Raw genomic sequence first — 21,014 nt, forward strand, 5'->3', positions numbered from 1 at the left:
TATGTGACCGTTGGGGGCCCCAACGACTCCATTGTGGGGCCCCTTTTCGGTATCCAAAAAATACAAAAATAAAAATAAAAATAAAAATAAAAAATAGTGAAATACGAGAAACAAAATAAGTACCCCTATGGGGTACTTTGTGAAATGACCATAATACCTCTATCGGGTATTATGGTATTATTACATATGTTTTAACACTTCAACCTATTAGCCAACACATTGGCAATCATCCGATAAAGAACACTCATAACAAAAATTGGACGAAACCTAGAGGTATCAGTGGCAGCATCATTTTTTGGAATTAAAAAAATAATTGCCAAGTGGGTTTGAATAGGCAATCTGGAGTTGCGATAGAACTCATCAAACATGTTAATAACATCAGGCTTCACACACGACCAAAAAATTCTGAAGAAATCCACATGAAACCCATCAGAACCTGGAGCTTTCTACCCCGACAAACCTTTGATGGCCCTAAAAATCTAATCTTTAGAGAACTTCATTTGCATAATTCTGGCTTGATCTTGCTGAATCGAACCAACAGAAACAGGACCAATGACACCCTCCACAGTAAGTGAAACAGAATATAAATCTTTAAAATACTGAGTGACAGCTGAAATAACATGTTGACAATAGTTGTAACCATGACGATGATGATGATCATTACCTAAAGTGGTGGTGGTTAAAGAAAATGAACGATGTTCATGTGTTTGACAACATGAAAGACGATGATTATGAATTGTGATGATTATCATGATCATGGTGATGCATACAACTCTGAAGAATGATTGAGATGCTGCTATTGATAACGGTCTTTTGATGAGTAAGATGAGATTAACAACATGAAATGATTGACAACCGCAAAGTTGGGCCAACTTGATCAGCTTTGTGCATAGCCTGATGCGTAGCAGGTTCAGGTCAACGTCAGGTAGAACCTAGCTAAGGGAGGGCCATGGACCCAGTTAGGAAGGACAAAAGCTATACCAAACATAATCGAATGAAACTCTTATTTTGCCACGAATTTTATGTTAGACAAAATGGGCGTTAATGGGTTCTATTTAGGTCCAAATATATTCGATTGTCTAGATGGGAAGAAACCACCTTGCTCTACCATATTCGAGCTGTGGTGTAAAACCCAAGGCCCACCTTAACCATCGAGCTGTGATGTACACCCAGCTTCAACCTTGCTTTGGGAATGCGCATCCCATGGGTTTCTAAACACAAACAAAGGAATAAAAACCCATTTCCATTTCTAGTAGCATGTTAAGCAAAATAATTGGAACCAAAAATTAATTACCTGAAGTTGATTGTGTTAAATTCCTCAATACTAAAAGGAGTCATGTCACATAAATCTGAAAATATAACATGAGGATCCTTATCATGGATCCTAAGGAAGAATATTCTGATATCTAAACTTAACATAGAGTACACAAAACTCACTTGAAAATTAAATGGCATCCTTGGTCTGTCACCTACATAGAGTGCACCAAACTCATACCTGTGTCGCCATTAGGCACTAGGCTAGCAATTCATTTTTCCGTTAATTACTCTTACATATCAATTCACAAACTGGCAGCACAACATTGGATATGAGAGAGAGAGATTTACCAAGCTTTTCTCCCAAGAGCACAAGCTCATGAGATTGTTAGCATCTACCTCTCAACTCTCTCCCTCGAAGATCAACTTCAAGGCCAACAAACGATTAGCCTGAACAATCTAATTTAACAACATCAAGCCGTATCAAGCCAGTGATATTATATATTTGTTCAGATGAAGATCCAACTGATGATTGCCATGCATACAAAAACAAACCAATCAAGAGGATGCCTGCCCCTGATATGAAGCCAGACGGTAGAGTTGAAGGCACTCCAAGGTAAGGTAGTGGAAGGGTGAAAACATATATAGAGATGGGGACTCCATCATGTAACAAAAACAATGAGAATTGGAAGGTAAGGAAAGCTTAAACTTCTTTTTGCTCAAACATAGTTGTTTGGATTTGTGTAGTCATAACATGAGAAAGTTGCAGCAAGAGATGACACCATTGCAGAGGAGGTCTTGATAAGATGAAGCAGTGATATGTTGAAGGCCATGTTGACTGATACAAACAGTAATGGCAAAAGTGGTGCACCTTCACATCTGGATAATTATAACAAAATCATGTCAGCCAAAGGCTATATGAAACACAGAAATTTTCTCGTGCATAAGTTTTGAATTGAAAATATGCATTGTTTTGCAACTCTTGTCCCCTTTATCCTTTTTTCAGTTTCCTCAAAAACAAAGGTTTTCAATTACAAAGGAAGCAAAAACATACAAAAAAATGTTTGAGAGAGAAGAAAGAAACCAACTTGTTTTCTTTTTTTTTTCTTCTAAATTAGGACAAGAGTAGGTACATAATTTGATTTATCAGATTAAACAGATAGGTCAAATAAGTAGATATTTTTTTCTAAAAAATTGGGAACTATCATTCTATATCTATCTCAAATGTGCCTTACACCGATTTAATGTGTATTACATTCCAAAAATCTACATAAATCCCCATAAGTCCATAAAAAGACAAAAAACTAAATGGCTCACAGATTTTCTATTACAAGTATATAATGCATAACAATCAATTTATTAAATTAAGAAACTTTGATTTGTATTAGGAACCAAGTTCCATCATGTTTTATATAAAGGCTGAAACAGTCCCATCACTGACAGGTATTTTGCTATAAGCTTATAATGTAGAAATATTGAAGATCAAATCATATCATTGGGCCATTTCTTAGCATAGATTCCGTTCAGCTGTTAGTGTGATAAAGGACACACAAGTTTTAAAGCGTAACCCAGTTCATACATATCTTAATTAAGAAAATAAGCAGGCATACCACTTGACAAGGAACCCATATTCAAAAAGCAGGCTGCCCCATCTCTTAAATAGCTGGGTAACTGTACGAAAGGAACACCCCATAACTTGGACAAAAACAGGAGTAGAAGGCAAATAAATAGTGTCTGCAGGTAGAACAAGAAAGATAAATGGTAAAACATCAGCTTGTGAGCAAATAAATTGTTCGTATTGTAGAATCTTGTGATCCAGTCTTACTTGAAAGGCTGATCCATAAGAATTTACAACAAACAAATCAACTAAATCCCCCTGCATTTGAACGAGTAATTCCTGTTAGCATCCATATACAATATCTTTGACATGAAATCCACAGATACAAGGTATGCCTGACTAGACCAAACGAGATACTCATCCCATCCTAGTATAGAGATAATAGACCAATGGTTTCTCTCAGCATATGTACCTTTAGCTGGTGGGCAGCATCCATGAAAATTATTTCCTGCCAAACACATTTAGATTTTAAGGTTACTAGAAAAATAGAAGAGCAAAAGAGGTAAACCAGTTAACTTTAGTTATTAAAAGTTGCAGTAATCTTCAAAACTGTATCAGCAGCTTGAAAGAAAAACGATGTGACCATCAAAAGTGCCCAAAAAATTCCAGCTTCTTTCAATGATTGACCAGCAGCTGACCCACTGAACAAGGGAAACAGTCAAACGATTTGAATTCATGTTATTCATAGAAAGCAGAGTTCATATGAAGCAAGTCGTGACAAAAATACAGGACTAATGCATGAAATTCATAAGATGCCTAGGTTATTTTGGAAAATAAATTCTCTCACTAATCCTAGATAGGACATTAAGAAAATGATGCAACATACTAATATGACCAAAATACCCTAAAATGATAAGCATAAAACGTGTACTATAAAGGGACCATAAGTTATACAATGTACGATTCTAAATACTTGATACCATTATTCTTCTCAGATCCATCAGCAAGAAATTTGTCAAAAGCTTTACACCACATTTGTAAAGAAATCAAGTAAAAGTTCAACAAAAAAGAGCATCAAAATAATGCCATTTAGGTGTTGCTATCAGTTAAAATGAGAATGTAACTCAATATATATTTGAGGCTTGTAAGTTTTCTAGTTTGCAAGATATATAAGAATCTTATTGTTGTGGTAAAGTATAGACAATAAAGGCAATGAAAGACCAATAAACAAACTAAATAAATGAATAAATGAACATAGACCATAGTATTTTGCTTTGAATATGAAGAAATTTGGATATGCAAATGCTTCTTGTAGCACCATTCTACAGTGGAACATAGCCTATGTCACAAATATCTTGAGAACTCCATGTTGTTTTTGCAGAGATTTTCTACAAAATAAAATTTCAAAAATTCATGGAAAGTATACCGAGTTGTGCTTATGTCAACATCTTAGTTGTCAGAGGTGCTAGGAGGAGTCTAGGCAGTGAGCCCCTAAAAAGACTAGGCGAGGCCTAGGCAGTACTCCAAACAAAAAAAATTAAAAAGAACATACAAAATATGTAAACAAACTACTAAACTTAATAACAAACCTGTGTACAACATAAAATCAATCAACAATAAGCAATAGACAAATAATAACATGTTGTCAAACACTGTAAAGCAATTATATTACATAAAAACAGTCAAATAGATAACTCATATGCTTATAGATTATATATGAATTAAGTACGCCGATATGTATATATATATATATATAATATAAACACATAATACTGTAAATTTATAATATATGTTTATGATATATTAATATATATAATTATATACAATTACACAAAACACACACACACACACAGAAAACATATATATATACAATTACACAGAAAACATATATATATATATGTGTGTGTGTGTGTGTCTGTGTGTGTGTGTGTGTGTGTGTGCATCAAACTGAGAGACTACCTCGGCTAGGCCGCTTTGGCGACACCCAGGCTCCGCCCTTGACAACTAAGCAAAGGGGTGAAAGGAGGAGGAAGAAGAAAAAAAATAAGGTAAAAAAGAAAAACAAAAGAAGAAAAGAAGAGAATAAAAAAAGAAAGCTTTTGGAGGAAGAGGAAGAAGAAAAAGAGAAAAAAAAGAATGAGACAAAAAATTATAAAAAACATGACTACTATGTCCCTGTGGCTTAGGCATGGACAGCTTAAGCAGCCTAGGTAAAAAAAAAGGGCTCTACTGCCTAGACCCATAAGTCTAGGCGGTGGCCCTACGCCTATCCAGCCTAAGCGTAGCTTTTGACAACTAAGGTCAACATTATATCCTGATATTCACAAACTTATAATGATATCTTTTAACCCAAAGCAAAGCATCATCTAGACAATTGACCACTTCTCCTATCAACAGCTAGAGTCTCTCTTGACTATACAGGGCAAGAATACTTCCAGTCCAAAAGTAAGCAGGACTAAATAAATTGCAGGAAACACCAAGCAATCTTCTTGACTTGGTCATGCTTGTGATCAGCAATCACATGCAAAGGTGACTTATATTAAATATTAAAGCATAAAAAGTTTAAAAACTTGACAAAATCTTAAATGACAAAACTGATGCCAATATCAGATTAAAAATTAATCACAACATATTATAGGATTAATTCAGTGATGAAATTTTAACTATGAGCAGTCAAAGAGTCCTTCCCAAGCTAGAGGTCCCACATAGAGCAACCAACAGAATGGAAAACAACATCATAACCATAACCATTAATTTAGGAAACAGAATGTGGACTAAGAGAATCTGGATATTTGATAAAGTCAACAAGCAAAAATAATAGATGTATAATAAGAGACTGGAACCTGTTCTAGAAAAGGTAGGCATGTCATACCAACAATGGAAAAGCAAAATAAAAAGAATCAAAAGGGTGAAAAAATAAAAAGAAAAAAGCAATAGCAAAGAGGACTGTGAATGATGTCTTAGAGACAGTAAGGCAAGATAATATACCCTGAACAAAAAGGACTAAACAGGAAAATAGCAAATATAACAGATGAGCAATTAAAGAACTACTGAAGCTGCACCTCAATCAGCTGATGGGAGAAAAAAATTATTTTTCATCTAAGAGAATGGTTGGGGAAAAAATAAATTTCAGTAAAAGGATTGACCATTGAAACCAAACTACACCATTTAATATCAATGCCACGAGAAAACCAACACAAAAACCAGATAGAGAGGATTACCTAGCAACAATTATTATCACACCAACAGCAACAAGAAGGCATCCAAATATTTGATTTATTTTGTAGCGTTTGCCAAGAAAAACAGTAGACAAAAGAAGCTGCCATACTAGAAATGTCTGCAGCAAGCATTTACACAATAAAAAAAAAAGATGCTTCATTCTTTCTCAAACTCAAAATCCCAGACATTACACTCTGTTTTGTCTGGATAGAGAGCGTAAATTACCTGAGACAATATTGGTATTGCTGCACCAGAAAGCATTGCTGCAATTCCAAAGCAAAGATGCACATGAAGATCTCTTTAGACAGTATATTGTATAAAATTCAAGAAAATGGTTGATCTATGGACATATTTATAAAACCAAAAAATGGATATTCAGAAAAACAAGGCCAAGTCTTACTATGAAACTAACAAAGACTAAAATAAGCAAAAAAATGCTGAGTACAGTAAGATTTATTCAAGACTATTAAAGTACAGATGATCCTACATCAATAATGTGTTATGCAGAATAGTGGATGAATCTAGAGAAGCAGCAGCCTCAGTTATCTCATTGAAAGCTCTTATTTGGAGATGAAGACAATGAGTTTCACGGATACAAACTAGCCTAATTTACATGGATTTTCTTAGACGTTTATCAAGTATGACCAGATACATTGCTGGAAGAAAGCAGTCGCCTAAGTTATATCCCATTTTATCTCATTGAAATGTGAAGTCTATGCATACTGCAACTCTTAATGAAGACAACAGCATTTTCATGTGTGTGAACTGGTACAATTGATGTAGTTTTCCTCAGGCATGAACTAGTAATATTGAGTTGACTTTTATAGAATACTAAATTAAACCTAACTAAACTAATCAAGGATTAGACATAGCAATTTGAATGTTGATATTAGCAACTACTTCAGTGCACATTTCAAAAGACACTACTTTTCAGGCCACAAAGCAGAATGTGAATTAGAGACATCACTTCAGGACTGGTTGAAACTTCGCCCCTGCTCTCTAATCAATGTTCTAGAAGGAGTTCTGCAAGAGTTCTTGCCACTTGCTGCAATTACAAGCATTCCCCCATGCTATCCATACAATATTTTGGGAAGTTAGATACTGTGCTCATAGTTACTTCGCATAAGTGCCTCTTTGGTTAACCATAACACAAGCATCACTAGACAAGAAAGCATATGAAGACTAGGAAAATAACATGAAAAAGTAAAGCTCATTATTGGGTCTGCAAACAAATTTTGAGCAATAAATTAACAGCAAAGAAACTGTTTTCCCACATTATAATAACCCCCAAAGAATGGCAGCTCATAAATTATTGATGAGAGGGTGGTGTATGTTTGCCCCCGATGATTCACTGAATCCCACGTCTGTGTTCGGGGCTTTGAATGAGCACCACGTATACAATCACATGGGGCTCGTATTCCCGTGTATGTTGACATAACTTTGCATCGGACTCTGGTGTTGTTGCAAAGACTTAAGTACCCTTTCTTGCTATTCTTCTCATAAAGTGATGGTTTGAGTAAATGACAAAAATGCCCTTCATTCAAAAAAGAAAAAACAAACAGTTCAAAAAAAGGACAAACATGTCCTCCATCCAGAAAGTCGAGGATGATGTTGACTCTTCAAAGTCTTCTTCTTCTTTCTCTGTTCAAAAAAAGGACAAACATGTCCTCCATCCAAAAAGTCGAGGATGATGTTGACTCTTCAAAGTCTTCTTCTTCTTTCTCTGTTCAATAAAAGGACAAACATGTCCTTCATCCAGAAAGTCGAGGATGATGTTGACTCTTCAAAGACTTCTTCTTCTTTCTCCGTAAAACACTGTAAAAGCCTCTCTCTCTAGAGAAGAAATCAAGGGAGGCAAAGAGTTCTTCCTGGAGAAGGCCATGAACATCAACCCTCTCACTCTCTCTCCCTTCTCTCTCTACTTCTGTGCACATCCAACAGACGATCCTACATTGCTCCATCGCCATCTTCTTCTTCTTCTTCCTTCTTCGTAAAACATTGTAAAACCCTCTCTCTCTCTAGAGAAGAAATCAAAGGAGGTAAAGAGTTCCCCCGGGAGAAGGCCATGAACACCAACTCTCTCACTCTCTCTCCCTTCTCTCTCTACTTATGTGTCTGATTTAGAGTTTTTGCCCTTACAGGAGGGGGATCCGGACCAAATTTTTTTTGGGCCTTCCAACAACGATTTGTAGTATTATCGGGCTTTCCTACAACAATTTGTAGTATTTTCGGGTCTCCAACGAAACACTATAGTGATTTGCGGAAGACACTACAAATCGCTATAGCGATTTGCGGAAGACACTACAAATCGCAAATCCCTATAGCGATTTGTAGTGTCTTCCACAAATCGCTATAGCGTTTTGTAGTGTTATTCAGTAAGCAAATCGTTGTAAATCGCTACCCGAATTAGGACCAACTTGTCAGGGCCATATCTCCCTAACCAGAGGTTATATTCCAAATCCGTAAAAAGTGGTGTCTTTGTTATTAAGTCTAGTTTATTTTTGTAAATTTTCAGCGATTTCTATTATCATTTCATTCCTCATTTTAACTAAAAACCAGACCTCTATTATTTTGTGTTATTTGAGTTGCACAACACCATTTTTGCTTGACATCCATATCTTGATTCTGGCATGCTCCTTGTTGAATTTTCCATTGATTTCTTTCAACCTTGCTTGGAACAAAAATATGTCTTTCTCACCACGATACCCTGTGCATTTTTTGACCACGACACCCGGGACCCGTGCCGGGGGGAGCCCCCGAACCCCTCTCCTGTAAGGGCAAAAACTCTAAATCAGGCTCCACAACGAATCAAGTTGAACAATGCTACCCACGCTGGAAGGAGCCCCCAAACCCTCCTCCTATAAAGGCAAAAACTCTAAATCAAGCTCCACAATGAATCAAGTTGAACGATGCTATCCACGCTGGGAGGAGCCCCCAAACCCTCCTCCTATAAGGGCAAAAACTCGAAACCAGACTCCATAACTCATCAAGTTGAATGGTGCTACCCATGTTGGGAGGAGCCCTCAGACCCCCCTTTTTGTAAGGGTAAAAACTCGGAATCAGACTCCACAACTCTTAAAGTTGAATGATGCTACCCACGTTGGGAGGAGCCCCCAGACCTCTCTTCTGTAAGAGCAAAAACTCTGAATCAGGCTCCACAACGAATCAAGTTGAATGATGCTACCCACGCTGGGAGGAGCACCCAAACCCTCCTCCTGTAAGGGTAAAAACTCTGAATCAGGATCTACAACTCATTTAGTTGAATGATGCTACCCACGTTGGGAGGAGCCCCCAAACCCTCCTCCTGTAAGGGTAAAAACTTTGAATTAGGCTCCACAACAGTCAATGTGCAGGTTAGCCGGTGTTTGATGGATCAATGTAAGTTCTTCTGTTGGATGTGCATAGAATCAAAAAGAGAAGGGAGAGAGAGAGAGTGAGAGGGTTGATGTTCATGGCCTCCTCCAGGGGAGATTTCTTTCTCAGATAATCCTGCAGTGCAGAGACTGGGTCTTAAATAATCATTTTGGGGGCACTTAAGTCTTTACAACCACTCCTTTTCAAGAATCGTCATTTTTTTTTGCACCAATGAAGGAGAGGGTACTTAAGTCTTTGCAATCGCATCAAACTCCAATGCTAATTAATGCTGACAAACATGGGGATACGAGACGCACATGCTTACATACGTGGTGCTCTTTGGGACCCCCGAACATGAGATGTAGCTAACTGCCCTGTTCGGGGGGGGGGGGGGGGGGGGGGACATATAACCTGCTTTGATTATTGATAGAGCAACCATCTTCGTTTTATGAAAAAGGGATGATATTGCTTATCATAAATTAATGAATCCATACCATAAGAACGTAAATAGCTTTAGAGAGTTAAGCTACACATGTTTAAGGAAACTTGGTAGTGATAATGGAATATAATTTCACTACATATGCAATTATATCTCATTTCAAAGATGATCAAAATCCCCTGTTGTTATTGAAACTAAAACTTAACTACACCAAAAGTAGATGATTCTGATAGAATAAGCTGCCCAGAAAAGTGTTGGACAACTCAAATAAAACACATACCGCCTGCTGCCATTCCAGAAGCAGCACCAAGAGCCTCTAGAAGACCAACATTAAGGAAACGGTACTTGGGTAATGAAAGCATCACATTCGTAACAATACCAAACTGGTAAGTGGTAACGGAAGTAGAGAATGGAGAAGTACACTACCACGTACCTGGCAAATGATTCAGATGGTGATACATTTAGAGAACATAAAGAAATATGGAGATACAATTGAATATGCAGTTAACTGAAACATGTAGGCATACAAAGAAATCTCAGTACATACACTTGATTCAACACAAAAGAAATTGGCAAAATCAACCAGAGGAAAGATAAAATAAGATGATTTACAGGTACCAGACATAGCTGTAAACAAGATGACAGAAAACTGATATGTATAGGATAAGATGGACTGGTTAGTCTGGTTAGCTGTCCAATAAAAACATGATCAAGTTAACAGGTCATCCACAAATTCCAGAAAATACTGCTAGGTGGAACCATAGTCACAAATATTGGCGATATTTTCAAAAGATCACAATATTATCACTGCATTTTCAGCGAATGATATTATATAAGAATATTGTGATAGTGATATTATCAATTATTTTTACTTTATTTATTTATTGTTTACATCTTAAGTATGTTTTTCTGCTTTATTTTACAATTTTTACTTATTTCTTTTACTATATATGTATTTTATTATCTAAACATGATATTTTCTTTCTAATTTTTGTTATATATATATAATTTTTAAGATCCTAGATTTACCAGAGATTTATCACCAAACCTATAATATCATGAGAAATAGCCTTGCCCATACAGATATTTGTGACTGTGGGTAGATCCTTGTCATTGTATTCTTCCAATGTTTCATTAGTCCCAAACAGCAGTATTTTTCTCATTTATGCTTGAATGTGTAAACACACCTCATTGAATAATCCCTATAATAGTACATAGGCACAATAGTTTGAGCTAAAGTGAAGATACTGGATCAATTTTGCCTATTGAAAATATTTGTTAAAGACAATATTCATAGTTGCATATAGGTGTGTTAGCTTGAACTTATATGGAGTTCATAGGTTTTTCTCTTTTTTTTTGGCGACAGAGAAGGTTTGCTCATTGAATGAGTGGCCCAATCTGCCCCCACCCAGTGAAAATAGTGGGAGTGGGGAAAACTTTTCTTTCTTGCATCAATCATGAAATCCAACATTCACCACTGCCGTGCATTGCCCTCTCGAACCAGCCAAAACTCATCTACATATGATTGTAGCACCTACTTATGTACCTCATAATCGGACGTACCATCCTCAGGTGTAACAACATTTTCTTTTACTTTTTCTTTTTTGCTTAAAAATTCATGGTGACTAAGTTTCAGCCTGAGTGAAATCTTATAGATGAGCAACCTTACCTTAGAAGGAAAAATATAAATATATTCTCCATATCTCAAAGAATCCATGGCTGATTCTGCTAACGCTGAATTGCTTCAGCCAAAAGTTAAAATAAAAAAAATACAAAGAATGATTAACACCATCTTTCCATGATGAGAGCTCTGAATTCTACTCGCGTATAGATTTCAAGCAAAACTATCAAACCGCATCAATCAGAATTTAGTAACGAGTGAATCAAAGCATCAAAATTGAAGGAAACCGACTATCCAGCGAAACTTTGGTGATGAATGAACTAGAAACATCACAGTTTAAGTTCTCCTTTCTTTCAGAGAAAAAAAAACATCACAGTTTAAGCAAAACATTCTAATGGGATCGATCAACATTTGGCAGATCAGCAATCGAGGAATCACAAATTTAAGCACATCAACCAAACGAGATGAATCAAAATATCAAACCAAAACCAAAACAAAAGGAAAAAAAAAAAGTAAAACAACTTTTTTTTTCTTCACCAGGAAACGGTCAACGGAGTTACCCGAAGGTAGCGAGCCTACTGACCCGTTTTTAAAAACATTGTGATACTACTTTCAACTGTCAATGCGCCATTTGAATGGTGCTTAGTTTACAAACAACAAGTGGAATTGGCAAAGTTGCTCCCGAGGAAACGTCTGTCAGTTTTCTTATCTATATGTAAAGTCCTTCCTAGGCAAGGAGATGCTTGTTGCCAAACTTGTAATTTCAAAGCATAAACAGAAGATCGCCTCTTCCTCTCTTGTTATTGAGAGAATGAGAGAATTAACCATGGGCATAGGTCATATATGACTTGACCACATAAATCCTAGTTTGTGTTTCTCTATATTTGTGTTTGCTTGATCCAAAGGCCCTTATGTATGATCTTACGGGGCTCATTGACGGCACAAGACCTCCAAAGTTCAAAGAGAATGCTGAGAAAAACTGGCGTTCTTCCAAGTAAAAATCAATGGAAGCAAAATATATATATATATCAACAGAAATTAATCTCTCAAAATGAGGTATATCGTGATCGATAGGTCAATTTCTTCTACTATCTTCAAACAAATTTTACAAAGTGGCCAAAAGGCATAAGCCTTACAAACACACAAAACTGTAAAAAAAAACAAGAGGAAAGACCTCACCAAAAAAATAGGAACAAATGTTCTGAAAAACTAGCCACACGAAACAACCTCAAAAGAAGTGAAAAAACTCATTGCTAGCCGAACCACTCCTCCCTAAATAGAGAACGAGATTCACATTAAATGTAGAAGACGAAGCACCAACACATAAATCGCTATTCAGCTGAAGCGCCATCACACAAATCGCTATTCAGCTGAAGCTCCATAAATTGATCTTGAGATAATCAGAGGTCGTGCTTGGGAATCCCTCCGCAATAACAAATACGTGTGATTCCAATGAGCATGCCAATAAATGTCAGTTAACAAAAGGTTCTTATTCAGTAAATAGATGGATCCCACAAAGGAGGGAAACCCAACATAGAACTCTATGTAGTTGAATCCATGCTACTTAGAATGGTTAAGACAAGACTCAGTTGCTAATGAATTGGATCATCTCTTCTTTATTTGAACTGGTGCATAGCCAAATAGTTGGCTTGAACTCGTCTAATGACATCTGGACAACATTGAAACATTCCTATGCTGCTCACTCCTGGTCCAGAGTGATGCAACTTAAATCTTAGTTTAGGACCTTTAGGAAGGTCCCAAAACCATTGATGAATATCTTCAAAGGTTGAAGAGCTTGGCTCATTAGCCAGCCGTTGCATCAAAACCAGTCGATTAAAAAGACCTTATTACTAATGCTTTTAGAGGCCTTCCTAGTGAATATCATGCATTCAAGACATCCATTGAAAGTAGATCTGACCATATTTTTCTCAATCAGCTCCATAGTACATTTCTCGTTCAGGAAGCACATGTGAATGAAATAGAGGTCACAATCCTATTACACCTGCAATGAATATGCCTGATAAGCAGGGAGGTCGTGACTTCAATGATTGTGGCAGAGGAAACCATGGTGGTGATCAGTTTAGAGGCAGAGGTCGGTTCAACAATCAAAGCTCTAGTTCTAATATACCTCGAGTCTCGTGTCAGTTATGTGATAAACCAGGCATTCAGTCAAGCAGTGTTATCAGCTATTGAGTTTTGCTTAAGCTAGCACAAGTTCTCTTCAAGCATATCATGCTACACCAATTTCGCATGCCAATCAAGTCAGGGATGATAATTGGTATCCCGACTGCATCACATCATATTGTGAGTGATTTGAATAATCTCTCAATTCATGGTGATTATCAGGGCCACGATGCAATCAAGATTGGAGACTATTTAGGTTTGCCTATTGCTCATATTGGTTCCTCTATTGTTAAGAATAAATTTAAATTAAATAAAATCATGCATGTGCCTTATATTTCAAAAAAAGTATTGTCAATCCAAAAATTTGCTAGAGATCATAATGCAGTGTTTTCACCATGATCACTGTTATGTGAAGGATCGATACACCGGAAAAAATCTCCAGCAAGGAGCAAGGAGCAAGGACCAAGTGATGATGGCTTATATTGGGTCCAACTAAAAAGTCTCAAGAGAAGTCTGCATTGTTAGGAGAGAAAGCTTCTTTGGATCAGTGACATAAAAGGACGGGGCAACCTTGGATGAGAGTGGTTGATTTTGTCATTTAAAAATTCGGTTTACCTTTTGAACATTCTATGATTAGTATCTGGGTGGCACTTGACAAAAAGCTAAAAGTCATAATTTGTCATTTGACACTTCTTTGTGTGAGACTCAAGGACCTTTCAATATTATCTTTTTTGATTTTGGGGGTCTAGCCCCAGTTAGTTAGTATGGATATATATGGTCATAGATATTGCGTAGTTTTTATATATGAATATTTATGCTTAGACAGAAATGGGATGTCTTGAAAACTTTTAGAATTTTAAGGTACTTGTTGAAGACATAATTGTTAGAAAAATCAAGTCCTTACATACAGATTGAGAAGGCGAGTATCAATTACTCACTAAATATTTGATTGAGCATGGTATTGAATACTGTTCACATACACCTCAATAGAATGGCGCAATTGAACGAAAGCCATATAGTTGAGACATGGTTGTCTCTCATGGCTCAAGGTGAGATTCCTACAAAATATTGGTCCATTTAATGTTGTTTATCTCATAAATCACATGCCATCAAAATTGTTTGAGGCAAAAATCTCATATGGAATGGAAGTTGTGTTTGGTGTTGAACAGGATTTTAATTTATTAAAAGTGTTTGGTTGTGCTTGTTATCCTTGTTTGCATGCTTATAGACAACATAAACTTGATTATAAATCTCAAACTTGTGTTTCTTGGCTCTGCTCCTCAACACCATGAGTGTTATTGTTTGAACATGAAAACATGAACGATGTTCATCTCTTGTCATGTGATCTTTGATGAGGGTGTGTTTCTATTCAAGAATTCTTGTAACCACTGCTCAAGGTCCCATTATTGTTTCACACTTGTCATTACTGACTGTTGAGCATTTTAGACGGTGAGTAGAGGTTTGTTTGGAGAGTATGGTGGCTGTGACTTATGGTTAGAGAAGAATGATAGTGTATTCAGGGGAAAACAACGGAGTCCGGACAAGATTGGCTTTTTGCTGAAATTGGAATTAATGATAAGGGTACAACGTAAGTGGCTAGGGAAGGATTTTTGATGGCTGGTCTGTAGACGGGTCCTGGCCTGAATTGTTGGGTGTTTGTGTGAGTGGGTGTGTGGGTGTGGGTGTGGGTGTGGATGTGGGTGTGAGTGAGTGAGTGAGTTCATATGGTTGTGTGTGTGTGTGTGGACTTGTGTTTTGTCAGTGTAAGTGAATTCAGTTCATATTAAACTGCGTTAGGCTTTTCTGGTTTTGCAGGCAGTTGACAATATTTTTGGAGGCATTGTAAGGATTCGTATTGGTGGCAGTTGGGATTGGATTGCTGGAACCTCTAAGTTTTAACTGGACTGGCTTTGTTCTTTCCTCTCCTATTTCGGCCATCGATGTTGGGGGTGGTCTTTTAGCTTGACTGCCCGGCTACTACAACAGCAACTAAGTGGAGGTGGATTTTTCTGTGAGCTGGGGCTGAACAGTTTGGCAACTTCAAAGAATCGTGTGGGCCTATCTGTCCCATATTTTTTCTGTTGTAGGATTATTAGCTTTTGTTGGACAATTGCCTTCGCTCCTGGTCCAAAATTCTGTTCTCATGGTCTTACACTCAATTTAGCGGACTTTGCAAGGCCTTTGTCAGCATATCTGCACCATTATCATTTGTGAAGATCTTTGCAAGATGAAACAATTTTTTCTCAAACACATCTCGGATTCAATGGTATCTGATATCTATATGCTTTGACTTTGAGTGAAAACTCGAATTCTTGGCGAGATGAATGACACTCTGACTGTCGCAATACACAAAGTACTTGTCTTGTCCTAAACCCAACTTCTTCAAGAATCTTTTCATCTACAACATCTCTTTGCAAGCTTCTGTAAGAGCAATGTACTTTGCCTCAGTAGTAGACAAAACAATACACCTTTGCAATTTTGACTACCTTGATACAACTCTCCCTGCAAAGTGAGTACAAAACCTGATGTAGACTTCCTCGTATCAATATTTCTAGCCATATTTGCATCTGTGTAACATGTTAATACAGGTGGTCCACCCTCAAAGCTTAAACAAACTTTGGAGGTCCCTCTGAGATATCTAAAGATTCACTTTACTGATGCTCAATGCTCTTTTTCATGGATTTGCAAGAAATCTGCTAGCAACACCTACTGCATATGCGATGTCTGGTCTCGTACATACCATCGCGTACATCAAACTTCTGACTGCTTGACTGCTGAAGCATAAGGAAAATTCATCATTTTCTCCTTCTTCTCATCACTTAATAGACTCTGCTCTGAGTTCAGCTTAAAGTGACCTACAAAAGGAGAACCAACTGGCTTTGCATTGTTCATATTGAACCTGTCCAACACCTTCTCGATGTACTTCTCCTGTGATAACCATATCTTTTTGGTTTTTCTATCACGAGAGATCTGCATGCCCAATATTTCCTTTGCTGGCCCCATGTCCTTCATTGCAAAGGTCTTACTCAGTTCCTTTTTGAGCCTGTCAATTATAGACATATATTTTCCAAGGATAAGCATATCATCAACATATAACAAGAGAATAACAAAATTCTCACTGAACCATTTTATGTAGACATAATGATCTGAAGCTGATCTTTTGTATCCATTTTCAGCCATAAATGAATCAAATTTCTTGTACCACTGTCTTGGAGCTTGCTTCAGCCCATACAAACTCTTTTTCAACCTGCATACAAGATTTTCTTTACCTTTGACTTTGAAGCCTTCTAGTTGCTCCATGTATATCTCCTTCTCCAAATCACCATGGAGGAAAGCAGTCTTCACATCTAGCTGCTCAATCTCCAAATCAAGGTTAACAGCAATACCTAGAGCAACACAAATAGAAGACATTTTAACAACAGGAGAGAAAATCTCTTCAAAGTCAATAGCTTGCTTTTGACCAAAGCCTTTCACAACCAATCTAACTTTGTACTTTGGTTGAGAACATTGTTCTTGAGTCTTTAACCTGAAAACCCACTTGTTTTTCAAGGCCTTTCTGCCTTTTGGTAGTTCCACCAAGTCATAAGTGTGGTTCTTCTGTAATGCATACATCTCATCGTGCATAGCTATTAGCCACTGCTCTTTCTGCTCACACTCTTGTGCTTTCTGGTAACTCTCTAGTTCACCTGTATCAGTAAACATTACATACTCATGTGGAGAATACCTTCTGGAAGATTGTGACTAGCTGGAAGATCTTCTCAGCTGGGGTTCTGGAGAAGGGGGCTCTCCAACTTCTTTCTGCTCAACATGGCCTGCAGGTAAGTCAACATTAGCCTCTGCATCATTTTACTGCAATGGTCTTCCTTCAACTTGTGCCATTGGAGGAGTAACTGGATCCAAGTAGATAGATTCACCTGCAGAATTCTGAATTGACACATCTTTCTTGATATCTTCAAGTGTTTGGTCTTCAAAGAATACCACGTCTTTGGATTTGAATACCTTCTGCTTCTCTGGATCGCATAGCCTGTAGCCGAATTCAGCATCACCATATCCCAGAAAAATATATTGTCGCGTCTTATCATCAAGCTTGAACCTCTCCTCCTTGGGGACATGTGCAAATGCCCTGCATCCAAATACCCTCAGGTGCTTGTAGGACACATCTTTTTCTAACTACACCCTATCTGCAACATTATTTGCTAAGGCATGAGCATGAGACAAGTTGATCACATCAACTGTTGTCCTTAAAACCTCACCCCAAATTTTCTTTGGCAGCTTGGACTGTGCAAGCATACACCTGATTCTTTCTGCAATTATACGATTCATCATTTTTGCAACTGCATTGTGTTGTGGGGTACCTGGAACTGTCAACTCATGGTGAATTCCATGAATTTTATAATATTCATAGAATGGACCTGTGTACTCGCCACCATTATCTGACCTGATGCATTTTAGCTGTTTTTTTGTTTTCCTCTCAACCATAGCATGAAATTGCTTGAATACATCAAGAACCTGATCCTTATTTTTTAGAAGGTATACCCAAACCTTATTGGAGAAGTCATCTATAAAAGTAACAAAATAAAGTGCATCATTGAAAGTTTTTACATCAGTAAAACCATTAACAGTTTTTGTTCTTAGAGGACCACAAACATCAGTATAAACTCGCTCCAGAATGCAAGATTTTCTATGAAAGGTATTTCTAACAAAAGATACTTTATGTTGCTTACCAGCTAAGCAATGAACACACGTGTTTAGATGTATACCTTTTAACTCTGAAAGTTTCTCCCCCTTAGCAAGAATCTGCAAGCTCTTCTCACTCATGTGGCCTAATCGATTGTGCCACAAATCAATAGAAGAGTCTTCAGTTGTATTCAACTGTTCCTTACATACCTTACCTTGCATCTTGTAAAGGGTACAACATCTCTTTCCTCTGGCCTGAACCAATGACCCGCTGTTGAGTTTCTACTGTCCTTGGCTAAAAACACTACTTTTGTCCTCTTCATCAAGCTTTCCTACTGAAAGCAAATTCAACCTCAAGTCTGGAACATGTCTGACATCCTTGAGCACCAACATGTACCCAAGACTGGTTTGGAGATGAATATCTTCAATTCCTATAATTTTTGACGTTCATGTATTTCTTATTCGGACAACACCAAAATTATCGGTCTTGTATGTACTCAAATACTCTCTCCGTGGTGTGGCATGGTACGAGGCTCTTGTGTCTAGACCCAATCTGTATCCTGGTACACACAGATACATGGAACATTAGTAGTAGACAAAATCACAAGCTCACCTTCAACTGTGGTTGTGATATCTTCTTTGGTTTATGATGATTCTATCTCTTTCCCCTTTTTCTATTTTTTTCTTTGGCTCTTTGCACTGATTCTGGAAGTGCCCTTTCTTTCAACAATTATAGCAAGTGATGTCATTCCTTGACCTAGACTTGTTCCTATATCTGAGGTCATTTTTTTTGTCCCTTGACCCACCCCTGTCTTTTGATGAACTCACCATCAATCCTTCACCAGAATCTTCATTCGATGATAGTCTTCTCCTAATTTCATTTGAAATGAGCGTACCTGTGACCTCTTTCATATCCAATGTTTCTTTTCTATAAATTATAGTTGTCACAAAATGCTCATAAGATGGTGACAATGAGGATAGTAATAACAAAACTTTATCTTTATCTTCAAGTTTAACATCCAGACTAAACAGATCAGCAATAATCTTATTAAACACACTAAAATAGTCAAGAATGGGAGCATCTTCCTTCATACGAAGACTATAAAGTTGTTTCTTGAGGTGTAACTTGTTGGATAAGTTCTTGATTATATAGAGGCTCTCTAGCCGCAACCACAATCCCGCCGATATCCTCTCTTCTATCATGTTATACATGACTTTATTTGATAGACACAACTCAATCACACCAGCGACCCTTAAGTCAAGATCATCGCATTTATCGTCAGTCATGGTCTCTGGCTTATTCGTCTTCCCAACAAGGGCCTTGTGCAACCCTTTCTGTGCAAGTAGAGCCTTCACCCCTCTTTGCCATAAAGAGAAGTTTTCTTTGCCATCAAACCTCTTCACCTCAAACTTGAAGCTAACTGACTTTGAGGACATGACTTTTCACGAACCAGCTTTGATACCACTTGTAGAGTAATCAAGATAACAAAAATATTTGTGTGAAAGCAATATAGGATCTAATAAAGGCATAATCAAATCACAATACAAGAGTTTACGTAGTTCGGTCAACACGACCTACATCCACGGGGCACAAAGAGAATAATCCACTATAATAAAAATAGAGAGTACAACATAGAGAGTACAACATCCAATAGCTTGCCCAAAGCTAAAGAGAATAACAACAAAAGAATCACAGGAAAAGATGAATACAAGAATACCTCCCGGGTGCACAACCCGAGTCAAAACCCACACCACAACCAACACCTCTCTCTGAGGATCAATGCGTAGTAATGAACCTTCTTCCCTCTTCATCTTCTCTCTACTCTCTCTCTCTCTTACTTCTTTTCTCTCTTCACACTACCACTCTGCCCTCCTACTTATAGATGACATAGAGCCTTCTAGACTCATTCCAAAAATCGAAGGGGTTTTGACCCTTCAACTTCTCTTGCATTATTGAGAAGCAGTGGGTGGCTATTCCACTTCTCCATATCATTAATGAGCGATAGGGCTGGACCCAATAGGTATGATAGGCTGAGGCAAGGCAACCAGGTCTTTGTGTTGAGTATCAAGAAAAGCAAAAACTGACTACCTGTGGGGCATTATCACAATATAGTTGGTCTTACCGTACCTGATGATTTTGTACATGGGGTTCATACTCTGGCGACTACACTGTAGCCACATGGTGGACATCATACTCAAATGCCTTTTGTTATTTCATTCTGTGGGATTATTGGCAATGTGAAGACATGGATGCAATGGAGAAAGAAGCTCAAGGATATAACATCAAGTACATAAAAAGGACTGTTGGTGATGATGATCCAAGCGGGTTGAGGATTGATCAGCTGTTTTTCAATGACCCTGATGAATTCATGATTGAGAAGAATCTTGAGTTCGTGCCTGCAGGTTCACTCGGCTGCATCAGAGGCTGCCAATGGATAGGCACAACCCACCTCTTGCCATTTAAACACCCCAATCATGAAGTTCTCTCTCTCTCTCTCTCTCTCTCTCTCTCTCTCTCTATATATATATATATATATATATATATATATATATATATATATATATATATATATTATGGTCATATAGATACAAAAAAAAGAATGAACCAATCTCGATGATTTGTGGTATCATACCTGAAAGGAAGAAAATCTTAAAGGTGTCATTTGATACGAGTGAATGCATATGATGCAAGGACCGGTTTTCGCATTGCAAATACATGTTTGATGAATGATAGCCGACGAAAGTATTTTGCTTGGTTCACGAGACTC

General features: G+C 37.5%; 1 pseudogene; it reads right to left on the reverse strand.

Annotated features, from left to right (window-relative positions):
* Positions 1-1,699: 1,699 nt before the first annotated feature.
* On the reverse strand, positions 1,700-19,683 carry LOC149843698 (protein CLT1, chloroplastic-like; annotated as a pseudogene).
* Positions 19,684-21,014: the final 1,331 nt, after the last annotated feature.

The sequence above is a fragment of the Nuphar pumila genome, chromosome 3 (assembly GCF_984573655.1).
Source record: "Nuphar pumila chromosome 3, dmNupPumi1.hap1.1, whole genome shotgun sequence".
NCBI classification, from domain to species: Eukaryota; Viridiplantae; Streptophyta; class Magnoliopsida; order Nymphaeales; family Nymphaeaceae; genus Nuphar; species Nuphar pumila.